The following is a 12554-nucleotide window of genomic DNA, read 5'->3' on the forward strand; positions in this document are numbered from 1 at the left end:
TAGTCATATGTGAGAACATCCAGATCCCTTTCAGACCATGTAAGAACCATGGAAAACTCATAAGAGTACTAACTCTGGCCCCCTCTCTGCTTAAATACACCATTTTCTTCCCTTTTGGCCACCCCAAGTTAGCATAGGGCCAGGGCAATAGGCTAGTAAGTGGCTGCACCAGTTCTGAACTTTGGCAGTCTGGCTCCAGGGTTCGTGCTATTCCGCCTCTCCAGTTTTCTAAAATAGGTGATAAGACAGCACACTTCCATTACTACCAATGGATATTTGTAAAGCACCTACATCTTGCACAACAGCCTAGGAACTATTACAAACTCCACACTATGATGCACAGCACTGCTTTTCTTTACTTCCAAATTGCTGATCTTACAAGTTATTATAATCATAACAATGTACACAATTACACACTAAGCAAAATTAGTCTCCAGAAGTCCCTCATCCTACTCTCCACTTGAACAATGTACCTGTGCCCTCACATCCAAGGCATCCCACCTCATTACTCTACCCAGTAATAATATTACTTAGATTGAACTTCTCTCTCTCCAGATCTACCATACTTCCATCCCATCAAAATATACCAACACAGATTCCATAATTTCCACATGGGCCCCAGCCTTCCCTGTAAAAAAAATATGTAATCTGACAAACTCTTCCTGTTAATATGTAGGCATTTGGCAGCCAAAAAGCAAAAATTATCTTACCGGTGGTCATCTCAACAGGATAAATTTCAACTATACAGATCTGTGTCCCTCAAATATCACTAAATAGGCCTGGCATGGCAGCTCACACCTATAATCCCAGCACTTTGGGAGACCAAGCTGGGAGAATCATTTGAGGTCGGGAGTAAGACCCTGTTTCTACCAAAAACAAAAACAAAAAAAAACTTAGAAATTAGCCATGTGTGATGGTGTTCGCCTGTAGTCCCTGCTACCTGGAAGGCAGAGATGGGAGGACCATTTGAGCCTGGGAGGTCGAGGCTGCAGTGAGCCATGGTAGTGCCACTGCACTCCAGCCTAGGTGACAGCTCAAGACCCTGTATCCAAAAAAAAAAAAAAAAAAAAAAAAAAAAAAAGACCAGACGCGGTGGCTCACGCCTATAATCGCAACAGAACACTTTGGGAGGACGAGACAGGTGGATCACTTTACGTCAGGAGTTCGAAAACAGCCTGGCCAACATAGTGAAACCCCGTCTCTACTAAAAATACAAAAAATTAGCCAGGCATGGTGGCAGGCACCTGTAATCCCATCTACTCAGGAGGTTCAGGCATGAGAATCACTTGAAACTAGAAGGCAGAAGTTGCAGTGAGCCGAGATCACACCACTGCACTCCAGCCTGTGCGACAGAGTGAGGCTCTGTCTCAAAAAAAAAAAAAAAAAAAAAAAAAAAAAAAAAAAAAACTAAAAAAAAAAGGCACACCAATTCTGTGAATCAGCCTTATTCTTTAAAACAATTTTTTAATTATAACACCACCAATTCTGTGAATCGGCCTTATTCTTTAAAACAATTTTTTAATTATGACAACTTAGCTTTAAATATTGTTATTATGTTATTTTATTTCCAGTTACTCTGAAATTCCCCAGTGAGAAAATGACAACTACACGAACAATAAAATAAATATTTGCTTTACTCCAAGTGTTTTTAAGATTTAAAAATAGGTTGTCAGTCAAATACAAGTAAAATGAGGGGAAAAAAGTCAAGGTTATATTCCATCTTCTTATAAAGTAAAGTGCATTTTATAAATCACACACCCAAAACAGACTCAGGAAGATAACAAGGTAAAGACCTATCAAGAGGAGCAATCGCAAATAAATTATACAAGGCAGTATATAATATGATGGTTAAAAGGATAGGCTCCAAAGTCAAAGGTCAGGTTAAACCTCAAGTTTAAATCCTTTCAGCAGGACTTAACTTCTCTGTGCCTCAGGTTTAGTTCAAATCCTGGCTCCACCACTTATTTAATCTGTCAGTTGCTCAGGTTTAAAAAAAAGAAAATAGCCGGATTGGGGGGTGATTGTCAGGATCAAATGTGATGACATGTCAAGTACTTCCAGAGTAGTACAGTACCTGGTACACAGAAGTTGATGCACATTAGCTATTAATATGACCTATAACAATTTCCCTCTGAATTTATCAAGTTTTCAAGAACTCTAAATCAAAAAGCTACTCCTTTTTATTTGAAAAAAGTCAAGCTCTGAAACCATTTCCTCCTTTTTTCAGTCCTTTTTGAATATGGGAAATTAGTAGGTAACTGGCTTATCATTTGATGACTCTTCTCAGTCTTCATATAATAAAAAGACTCAAGACTCTTTTTAGTCTTTCCATAATAAAATTCTCTTCCAAATATTATACAAAGGACAGACTGCTCTAAGGATCAAAAATACTACAAAGAGTTCACAAAGTATAATGAAATTCTGAGATTCATAAATGAACAAACAGCTACTGGCACAAAAAGCTTAGATAAATAATGCAGATGTCTGTTCGTTTGCTCAAGAAATACTGAATTTTATAATAAAATACGGAAGGTAGAGATCTTCATGGCCTATAGTCACATCACTAAAAACACAGAAAACATTTTTGGTAATTTTTTTCTTAATAACTGGAAAACCCCTTATCATAACAATGAATAAATAAATGACATTACAGGCAAAGACACAAATTATGTAGAGAAAAAAAGCTTAAAGGCTCAGATTTTCTGCTACACATATCCCTTACTTTGAGCTTCAAAAATTTGAGGCTTCTAGAATTCCTTGTGGTTAACATTAAGCAGTAATACAATTAAGCCTTATTTCTATCAGAAAACATTAAACTGACTGAAAGAAAATTATCTAGAATTTTGATTCTGATCAATTTAAACATAATGCCATGAGTCATCTAGATCAGTCAAGCAAATATTAGAGTTCATGATAAATGAATCAAAATATTTTTTAAAGATCTGGAAACAAACGTTTTAAATAATTTTGTATTTGCTGAAGTCCTCCTATGTGTGACACACTGAGGTAGGCACATTCATATTGAGGCATGCACTTTCACATGCATTACATAATTTTGTTCTCCCAGCAACCACGGATTATTATCCTGATTTTACAAATGAGAAAACTAAGACCAAGTGATTTGCCAATGGAAATTATGCTTGTATAAGATTCAGTCAGAACACCAATTCAAATTTTCTGACCCTCACTGTACTGCCAAAACTCAAGCACTGTCAATCTCTGCTCTTGCAAAGCATGTTAATCTTTTTATCTAGTGAGAGGTGAAAATAGAGATGGGAGAAGAAAAATTCTTCATAATGTTACCAAAAAAGACTCACTGTGCTTTATCTGACATAATTTATTCAGTCTGACTTAAATGCTTTGCTGCACGTTGTCTACCCGCTTAGACATCGCTTACCTTCAGATACACAGCCTACACCAAAACCTAACTCAAGAATCACCTCCTCCAAGAAAGTTTCCCAGATTAAATGACCTGTTCCCCTCCTCCCAAGCTAATATCCTCCCTTTATCATTTCGCTGCTTGCATTTAGTTTGGACTACATTAACAGATACTCCTTTTGTTCTCCAGTCATATATCTGGAAGCAGATTTTTTTCATTCATTAACTACTGAGCATTTGGAGATTCAATGGTGAGCAAAACAAAGACCTTGCTATCATGGAGAATTTACATTATCTGGATCTTCAACAAAGGTAAAAATAACAGGGTATAAGAATATGATGCTCTAGCACTAGGATTTCTTCTCTACAAGGTCTCCGAAAATAGCTCTCTCCCTCGCAAGCTTGATAACACTTTTCAGGAAGAAAAATTCCTTCTATCATGCCTTCCACATGAGAATTTTATGACTTTGTGAGGATATATGAGGGATGGGGACCAAGGTGGGAAGAAAGATAGATCTAAAATCTCTCAGGGGTTTCCCACATACCGCCATGAAATATGCACACAACATGGGTCTAGACATCTCTTCCTGTGTCTCATCACAAGGAAGCTATACTTTGGCCACAACTGCTCCAGTCAAGCACCTCTACTAATCTCCTTGTATCTAGCCACCTTCATTAAAAATTGTATATTTCTCAGAGGCTTTTCTCTTTTTTTGAGACTGAGTCTTGCTCTATCTCCCAGGCTGGAGTGCAGTGGCATGATCTCGGTTCACTGCAACCTCCGTCTGCCGGGTTCAAGTGATTCTGCTGCCTCAGCCTCCCAAGTAGCTGGGATTACAGGCACGCACTGCCACGCCCAGTTAATTTTTTTGTATTTTTAGTAGAGACAGGGTTTCAACATGTTGGCCAGGCAGGTCTCGAACTCCTGACCTCAGGTGATCTGCCCACCTCGGCCTCCCAAAGTGCTGGGATTACAGGCATGAGCCACCATGCCTGGCCTCTCAGAGGCTTTTTTATTCAAGTTGTGTTTGTCTTATTTGCAGTTCATTATTTGTAACATTAAGACAGGACCTATTCCTCTTTGAATTGCCTGATGCTCCAAGAACATTGCTATAAATGTTTTTAACTTTCGATATAATACCAACATTACAACATGACATTTCAGGTATTGTTATTAGGATTAAAGTTTTCCAAATTAATATCAGAAAACTAAATCTATGTACTGTATCAATTCTTTGTCTTTAATGCCTCAATTCAAGAAATCTGCTTTTGAAGGATTATTTACAAACCAAAGCAAGTTGAAATGTACTAACACTGGTTAAAATTCTGCAATTCATACTTTTAAACGAAAGATCCGCTAGGCACAGTGGCTCATGCCTGTAATACCAGCACTCTGGGAGGCTGAGGCAGATGGATCTTGAGGCCAGGAGTTGGAGACCAGCCTGGCCAACATGGTGAAACCCCATCTCTAATAAAAATACAAAAATTAGCCTGGCATGGTGGCGCGCACCTGTAATCCCAGCTACTCAGGAGGCTGACACATAAGAATATCTTGAATCCAGGAGGCAGAGGCTGCAGTGAGCCAAGTTGCACCACTGCACTCCAGCCTGGGAAACAGAGTGAGACTCTGTCTAAAAAAATAAAAATAAAATTTCTTTTGTAATGCATATTTTACAAATTCATAATTTCATCATTTTTCTTAAAACAAACTAAAACATAACTTCATTATACACAATTGTAAATGTATCCCCAAAGTGTAGTCTAAACCTTTCAATTTTTAAATGAACCAAGAAACTGAATATTAACAAATGTATAAGTACCCTGAATGTGTTATAAAAAACATATTTGACTGCCTTTAAAATGCAATAACATTCTAACTGGAAAATATAGTAGCATCTTTCCACAGATCAGAGATTCAATAACTATTATGATCCAATCAAAGAGAAATAAACCATGGCCATTTTTAATTAAACAGGCATTTCTAAGCACCTGTGTACACGGTATTGCTGTTCAAACGGTTGACATGGAATGTGACCGCAATACCTTGACGTCCATAATTAAAGACCCAAAAGGTAGCTTAAGTTTCATCTATTCCCTTTCTCAGCTCTTTGAACAGGCATATTATAGTCACTCCATAAATGGTTAATATCGAAAAAAAATAAGTTACAAACATTTGAAATTAGTTGTACTTTCATAGAGAACAGTTTTAAACCGCATGGCCTTACTCTTCCTTTTCCAACCTATTTTATAAAACTAGCATGATCTTAATAATTTCACTGCAAAACAGGTTCTAGCAAGCATAGAAACTGATCATAGCCTCTCAGCATGAGCAAGTTCAGATGAAACCCTAGAAAATTAGCAAAATCTAACAATCAATTCACCCACCATTCTCCACAATTCTTGCTCTCTCTAGATACAAAGGGAGGCAAAAACTGTTTTAAATGATTATTTCAAAAGCAGCACTAATTTGGGGAAAAACTTAACTGCCATGCAGGAGACACTGTGTTACTACTCAGACGTCATTTAAGTCTTCCAGCAGCAGAAAGGGAAAAACATCATTAAATTTTTTATTTAATGCATATATACTTACATTATCAGTTAAAGTTTACCCATCTGTTTACCTAGTACAAGTTACCTATTATTTCAGAAAGCATTTAAATAAAATGAAATTAGGTTACGTTCTGCAACGCAGATGTGTCTCATAAAGAGGGTTAAATGACTTTTGTGAATGGAAAATCTGCATATACTGTTGCTTCGCCTCAGCCAGTCTTGAGTGGGTGGTTCAATGAACCTAAAGCATGCTGCATGTGAAGCTCCTTGGAACCTGACTCCACTCTTGAGAGAGGGCTTAGAAACAAATTTAAAAGCACAGCAAAGGCTTGGCTTTCCTCCTATGTTACAAGAAGGCCGGGAGAACTGAGGCTTAGAGGAACAACACCGTGTCGCTCGGCTCTGCAAAGGCGGGTGCGGTCTGCGGTGCGCGGCACAGCCTCCTCTGGGGCTGTCACAGGAAAAAAGGAGCCTCGCCTTAACCGCACCAAGCGACAAAGCGCCAGCTCTCCTGGGCGCGGGGGCTCCCAACGAGACCCATGCCATCGACCTATCAAACTTCAGGAGGGACAGACACCTGGGGCAGTCGAAATGCTCCAAGAGCCTCCCACCCCCGTTCCCCTGCCGCGGCTTTTGTAAGGCTGCAGATGCACCTACCGTGGGCCCCGAAACACTCCACCCCGCCAGCCTTTCTAATCCCCCTACTCCAAAATGGAACAAAGGAGCCAAAGAACTCCTCGGCGCGGGTGGCCAGGAGTCCCCGACAGCCCGAGCTCAGAATGTGGCAATAAGGGTGCGCAGTCGCTCTGAGGGGTGCGGACCCAGCACCCCCACCTCAGGAATGGAGCAAACACTCACCCGTGCTGAGCTCCCAGGGAGGCGGGACGCAAGGAGCCGGTTCCTCCGGAGTCGCCGCGGCGCCGGGGTCCGGGGCCCCGTACGCGTCTAGTCAGACCCCAACTTCTCTCGGCCGCTGTCGTCGGCGGCAGCTGGGGCGCGAGCCCGGACGGAGGGCGCTGCCCAGCTGCCGCGGAGGCACTGCTGGCTCAGCCTCCGAGCGGGGCGGGTACTTTCGGCCCCGCGGTCCACCGGACAGGGCGGACCCCCACCTTCCCTCAGAGTCGGCTTGTTACCGGCAGCGGCTAGTGCGGAGTCCAAAGCTAACACTACAGCCGCCGCCTGGCCAGGAGCGCGTCGCGGCCTAATGTTGTCATCCGCCGCGTCGCCGCCTTTCTGGGCACCCAGAACCGCCAAGATCCTTCACATTCTAGCGCCCTCCCACTGCCCAGCCCGCCCCTAGGATCACGGGCTTCGGCCACGCCCTCTTCCCGTCACGTGACGGTGCCCGGATACAGAGGTGGAGTTGCTTACCCTGCCAGGCGGGCGCGAACAGCGCGGGAGCCAGTGTCCACCTTGCTTCGCCAGGGTGTTATCGCCAGCCAGTCCCCTTCCGCATGCCCAAGGGCAGCCTCAGGAAGCGAGCCCACCAAAGGTCGGCCCAGCGCCTGTTGATCGGCCAGGCCTTATGGGCGGGTCGTACCGGGCCCTTCTTGGCCTGAGGAGATTGCACAGTAGGGCTCCCTGGTCTGGTCAGGGCTCAGTTAGTACCCCTCTCCTTTTTAAGGCTTGGTAAAAGCTTTAGCGAAACAAAGAAAAAAGAACGCATCGTAGAGTGTCTGGCCTAAGAAGCATTCCGTAACTACTTGTTCCTATTTCTAGTGGCACATTAATCGTGGCATTTGATTCACTGCTTCCCTCATTAGAGGTTTTTTTTTTTTTTGAGGAAACGGTGTATTTCAATCACGCTGGGATGAAAACTGCCTAGCAAACTTATTTTTATTCCTTCTTGTGTTCAGGATCCTGCTGCCAATTTTACAGTCATTAAGTTTTACAGTGTGTTAGGTTGGTGACAGTTTAAACGGGTACACAGGAATTTGACAGTTGGTTCCATTTTTAAAATAAAGCCTAATTCTTGAATTTTTTTTCTAATGCCTTAACTTTTTTTCCTAATGGCTTAACTCTAGGACTTAACCTTTTGCTTTCTTTTTTAGCCATGATCCGAAGAACCCCTCTAGCCGCCTAATGAAATAACTATACAGAAGTAAGGGAGGTAGAATAGAGAAAGATCATACTCAAACCCTGATCACAATGAAGGCAAATGAGAAAGCTTTCTGTAGTAATTAAACTGGGGTCATAACTCATTTTCCCTTGTAGCCCAGAACTAAGGATTTTTTCTTAAGCTATTCTCATCTCATTGCATTTTCTTAACAAGAAGTCAGAAGGCATTCTGATAAGTTGGATACATTGAAATGAATAAGCAATAGAGTTCGGCCTATATAATCCTTATTATTGATATATTTCATAGCAGCTCTAAAAAAATCATAGACTTACATTGTTTTATTTTACCCAAGAAAGAAAACAAAGGCTGCCAATGGAACTATGCCATACCACTGTTAAGTAAGGCACCTTTAAGCCACATTTTTTTTTTTTTTTTTTTTTTTTTTCTTTGAGACAGGGTCTCACTCTGTCTCCCAGACTGGAGTGCAGTGGCGCCATCTCGGCACACTGCAATTTCCGCCTCCCAGGCACAAGTGATTCTCCTGCCTCAGCCTCCGGAGGATCTGGGATTACAGGCATGCGCCACCATGCCCAGCTAATTTTTGTATTTTTAGTAGAGAGGGGATTTCACCATGTTGGCCAGGCTGGTGTTGAACTCCTGACCTCAAATGATCCACCCGCCTCGGCCTCCCAAAATGCTGGGATTACAGGCATGAGCCACCGTGCTCGGCCTGAAACATATTCAGAGATGTAAACGCGTGGGAAACAACGAGTCTTAGAATCTCTGAGATATTGTCATGAACTGGTGTTCCAAAGAGGAAAAGATTCTACCAGGTTCTGTTCTGAAGCCTGAGAGACTGTAGTACAAATAAATGTGGAGGAAGTTTATTATTCTGTGACATTATTTCAGCAAAGCTAGTAACTTTGGAGTTTGTTAACAGTTAACCTGTCTCCTGTTTTCTAGAGGCATGTTTTTCAAACTGCAACTCAAAAATCCATTTTATTTTTATATGAAATAGGCTAGGATATAAAAGATCAGAGTGCATAATATCTAGTAAGGGCAAAAATTGCTTCCTGAAACTTTTTGTTTCAAATATGGTGGAAGGTGAGAGTATGTTCTGTTGTGATTTAAACAGTTTCTTACTGTGAGTTACAATCAAATAGATTTGGAAAAGAATGTTTCTAGATCGTAGATAACATGCAAAATACACCATATGGACCCTGTTTTTCTGGTACTTTTCTTTTACTTTGGAAACTGAGACTAAAGATTGGAGAAAGGTGGCAAATTGCCTTGCCTAATTCTCTTCTGCCTCAGCCCCAGTTTCATACATTGGCTTTTGAAAATTTGATCATTTGTTGTAAAAAGCAAGAAGCAAGGAAGCCTAGGTTACAGACTTAGCTAATGAGATATACGACTACATAAATTACTCTCTGCATTTCAAGTTCTGAAGTAGGACTACATGCTCTTTGAGAAATGATACTAAACCACCCTTTTTTCCCCGGCGGATGACAATCACATTTTGAAACAAACAGCCATGGTATACTCAGGATTATGCAAATAACTGACAGCCTAGGTTTAACTCGTTTCAGCTCCACTCAAAAAAAAAAAGAAAGTCCTAATGCAAGTAACCGAAAGTGAAGATATTGCAAAACAAATGTAAGTATATCTTTCACAATCTTCTCTAATTTAATTATCACTAGCATAATAGTTACTTGTCATGAATAACTAATGATTTTGACATGCTTAACAACTGATTGCAACACAAAAATATATTAATCCACTACAGTTGAAAAATCGTTTTTTCAGATCCTTTCAAATCTAATATTGTGATTCCAGGAAATGATAATTCAATCTAGCATTTTCAGTGTAATGACAACATAAACAGAAACTAATATGTGATCCTGCACTGTAACTGAAAAACATTCAGTGACTCCCAGAGATACCCTGCAAGTTTGCTACTCTTACAATGATTTTAAGAATGACATTTTGAAATAAAGCTTTTTTATTATAACGATCCGATTTTAACTCCAATGAGAATTCATCTCTTTTGCCTACTGCTTTATTAATTATACATTTCTAAGAATGAGAAGTTCTTTCCAAATTAGTTTAAGCACTGACAGGCTTGACAGCCTTTCCCAGAGTATATTTCAACCCTGACCTAGAATGACAGAGATGTGGCTTTTCCATTTGGCTTATCCTGTTAGACACTTAGGTTACTGACAATTACTAATCAGGATTCTAGACTAAAATCCTCATTTTCTGGAAGAGAATTTAGATTAAGAGCAACCTCAGCCATAAATAAGGTATTCAACACAGCTTTGAAGACTCCTATTCTTATTGGTCATGTGATTTGCTTCAGCCAGTGCTTTGTGAGCAGATGTTAAATGCTAAATCAAAGCAGAAGCTTTAAATTTGATTGCAAAATTCAGGTCAATCTCTTACTCTTGTGCCACCTGCCATGAGAAAGGTATGTTCCAGATAAGATCTCAGAATAAGAAAATATATGGAGCAGACCTGAAACTCTCATCCTGTACAGAACTGAAGCAACTGACTTGCAGCTCCTGACATACAGCTACTGATGTGAAACAAGAGTAAAACAAAAATATTTATTGTTGTGAATCACAAATATTTTTGAGGTTGTTGCATAGCATAATCTTGCAAATCATCTAAAGTGAATTTGAGCCAACAAATTCGTGAGTCAAAGGCTAAATGTGCTATGTAACAATAATACTTATCTATTTAATAAAATAAATAACAGACACCTACAAACTAGTCAACCAGCTATTTGGTAAATATCCACCTAAAATGTATGTTAAGAAGTAGTCTTTATAAAATCTATAGATTTGCATGCAAAATATTTTCATGTAAGCTATTTACATATTAATTTTAAATATTTCTGTTTAGTATTATTTGTCTTAAGTATCCCTTGAGGAAAATTTGGATAATAAATTATAAAGAGAATATAGGATTCTGTTTCTAGAAATATCAAGGACTAGGTCACACTGGTCACACTGAAAACAAAATCCCTGGAAAAAACATTTTTTAAATCTTATTAAATATACTGATTAACTGACAATAAAGTAAGAAATTATTAAGTTAAAAAACTAAATGAAGGCAGAAACCTAGAGTTTAGCAGAGTCAGCCAACTTTTATCTCAAAGGCATGTGCTAAACCCAGTTACTAGGAGCTTTGGTTTTCATGACCTTGTAAGAAAGACACAAAACCCATGACCTGCATTACACACACACACACACACACACACACACACACACACACTGCAATTCCAAAGGATTTTTAATTAGGTGTAAGGATATACTGGCAATAAAATTGCCCCTTGCTAGCATAGGCAGCCATCCCCCAGAGTCTACAAAGAAAATTAGCCATCTTAAACCTTGGCACCTAGTGGACGGGGAAAAGCAAAATCATATCTGAGAATTTGGAACCGCAATCCAATTCTCACACAAAAATGTAGCTTGAATTCATACTAGCTGGGTGATCCCCAAAAACCTCAGGCTAATAATTAAGTGGTTTTTTTTTTTTTTGGACAGGGATTCTCACTCTGTCTCCCTGGTTGGAGTGCCTTGGCGCAATCTCGGCTCACTGCAACCTCTGCCTCCCAGGTTCAAGCGTTTCTTCTGCCTCAGCCTCCCAAGTAGCTGGGACTACAGGCACGTGCCACCACGCCCAGCTAATTTTTTTGATTTTTAGTAGAGACGGGAGTTTCACCGTGTTGGCTAGGCTGGTCTCAAACTCCTGACCTCAGGTGATCCGCCCACCTCCACCTCCCAATCCTGGGATTATAGGCATGAGCCACCATACCTGGGCATAATTAAGAATTTTTTACTGATAATGCTCTCAGACACCTGGCAGAAGCAAATACCAATCCTCTCTGGAGGAACCCACCTTCATCTTAAGCCATAAAGAATGACTACAAATAAAATTTTCAGGAAAATGAGCAGCTCACATTTTAAAAAAGTAACAAGCACAAAATAAGACACCATTCATGAGAAACAGTACAGACTTAAGACAGCACAAACAAATTCTAAAAGACTTCAGATCCTGGATTTACAAGTCACAGACTGGGCCAGGTGTGGTGGCTCATGCCTGTAATCCCAGCACTTTGGGAGACCAAGGCAGGCAGATCACTTGAGGTCAGGCATTTGAGACCAGCCTGGCCAACATGGTGAAACCCCCATCTCTGCTAAAAATACAAAAAATTAGCCTGTAATCCCAGTTACTGGAAAGGCTGAGGCAGGAGAATCACTTGAACCCGGGAGGTGGAGGTTGCAGTGAGCCAAGCTGCACTCCGGCCTGGGCGACAGTGAGACTCCACCTCAAAAAAAAAAAAAAGGGGGTCACAGACTGTAAATAACAATATTAAATATGAGTAAAGGAATAAAAGACAAGTTTGAAAATACGTGCAGAGAACAAAAACTAAAGTAGGACTGAAGATTTTGAAACAAGCAAATAGAACTGAAAGAATTGAAAAATATAAATGATTACAATAAAAACACGTTGGACAAATTTCATAGTTCATTTGACACAGCAGAAGTACAAGCCAATGAAA

General features: G+C 40.4%; 1 protein-coding gene and 1 long non-coding RNA gene across 6 annotated transcripts in view; one reads left to right on the forward strand and one right to left on the reverse strand.

Moving 5' to 3' along the window:
• OSBPL8 (oxysterol binding protein like 8) overlaps window positions 1–7226 on the reverse strand; it is a 217602-nt gene extending 210376 nt beyond the window's left edge. For all 4 annotated transcript variants that reach the window (XM_050748532.1, XM_050748530.1, XM_050748529.1 and 1 more), the window contains exon 1: window positions 6787–7226. The gene's annotated coding sequence lies outside the window, so the exon portion shown is untranslated. The remainder of the gene's footprint in view (window positions 1–6786) is intronic.
• Window positions 7227–9405: 2179 nt separating this feature from the next.
• Window positions 9406–12554, forward strand: part of LOC126930943 (uncharacterized) — a 30507-nt gene continuing 27358 nt past the window's right edge. For both annotated transcript variants that reach the window (XR_007717717.1, XR_007717718.1), the window contains exon 1: window positions 9406–9643. This is a non-coding gene — a long non-coding RNA (uncharacterized LOC126930943). The remainder of the gene's footprint in view (window positions 9644–12554) is intronic.

This window comes from Macaca thibetana, chromosome 11 (assembly GCF_024542745.1).
Source record: "Macaca thibetana thibetana isolate TM-01 chromosome 11, ASM2454274v1, whole genome shotgun sequence".
NCBI lineage: Eukaryota > Metazoa > Chordata > Mammalia > Primates > Cercopithecidae > Macaca > Macaca thibetana.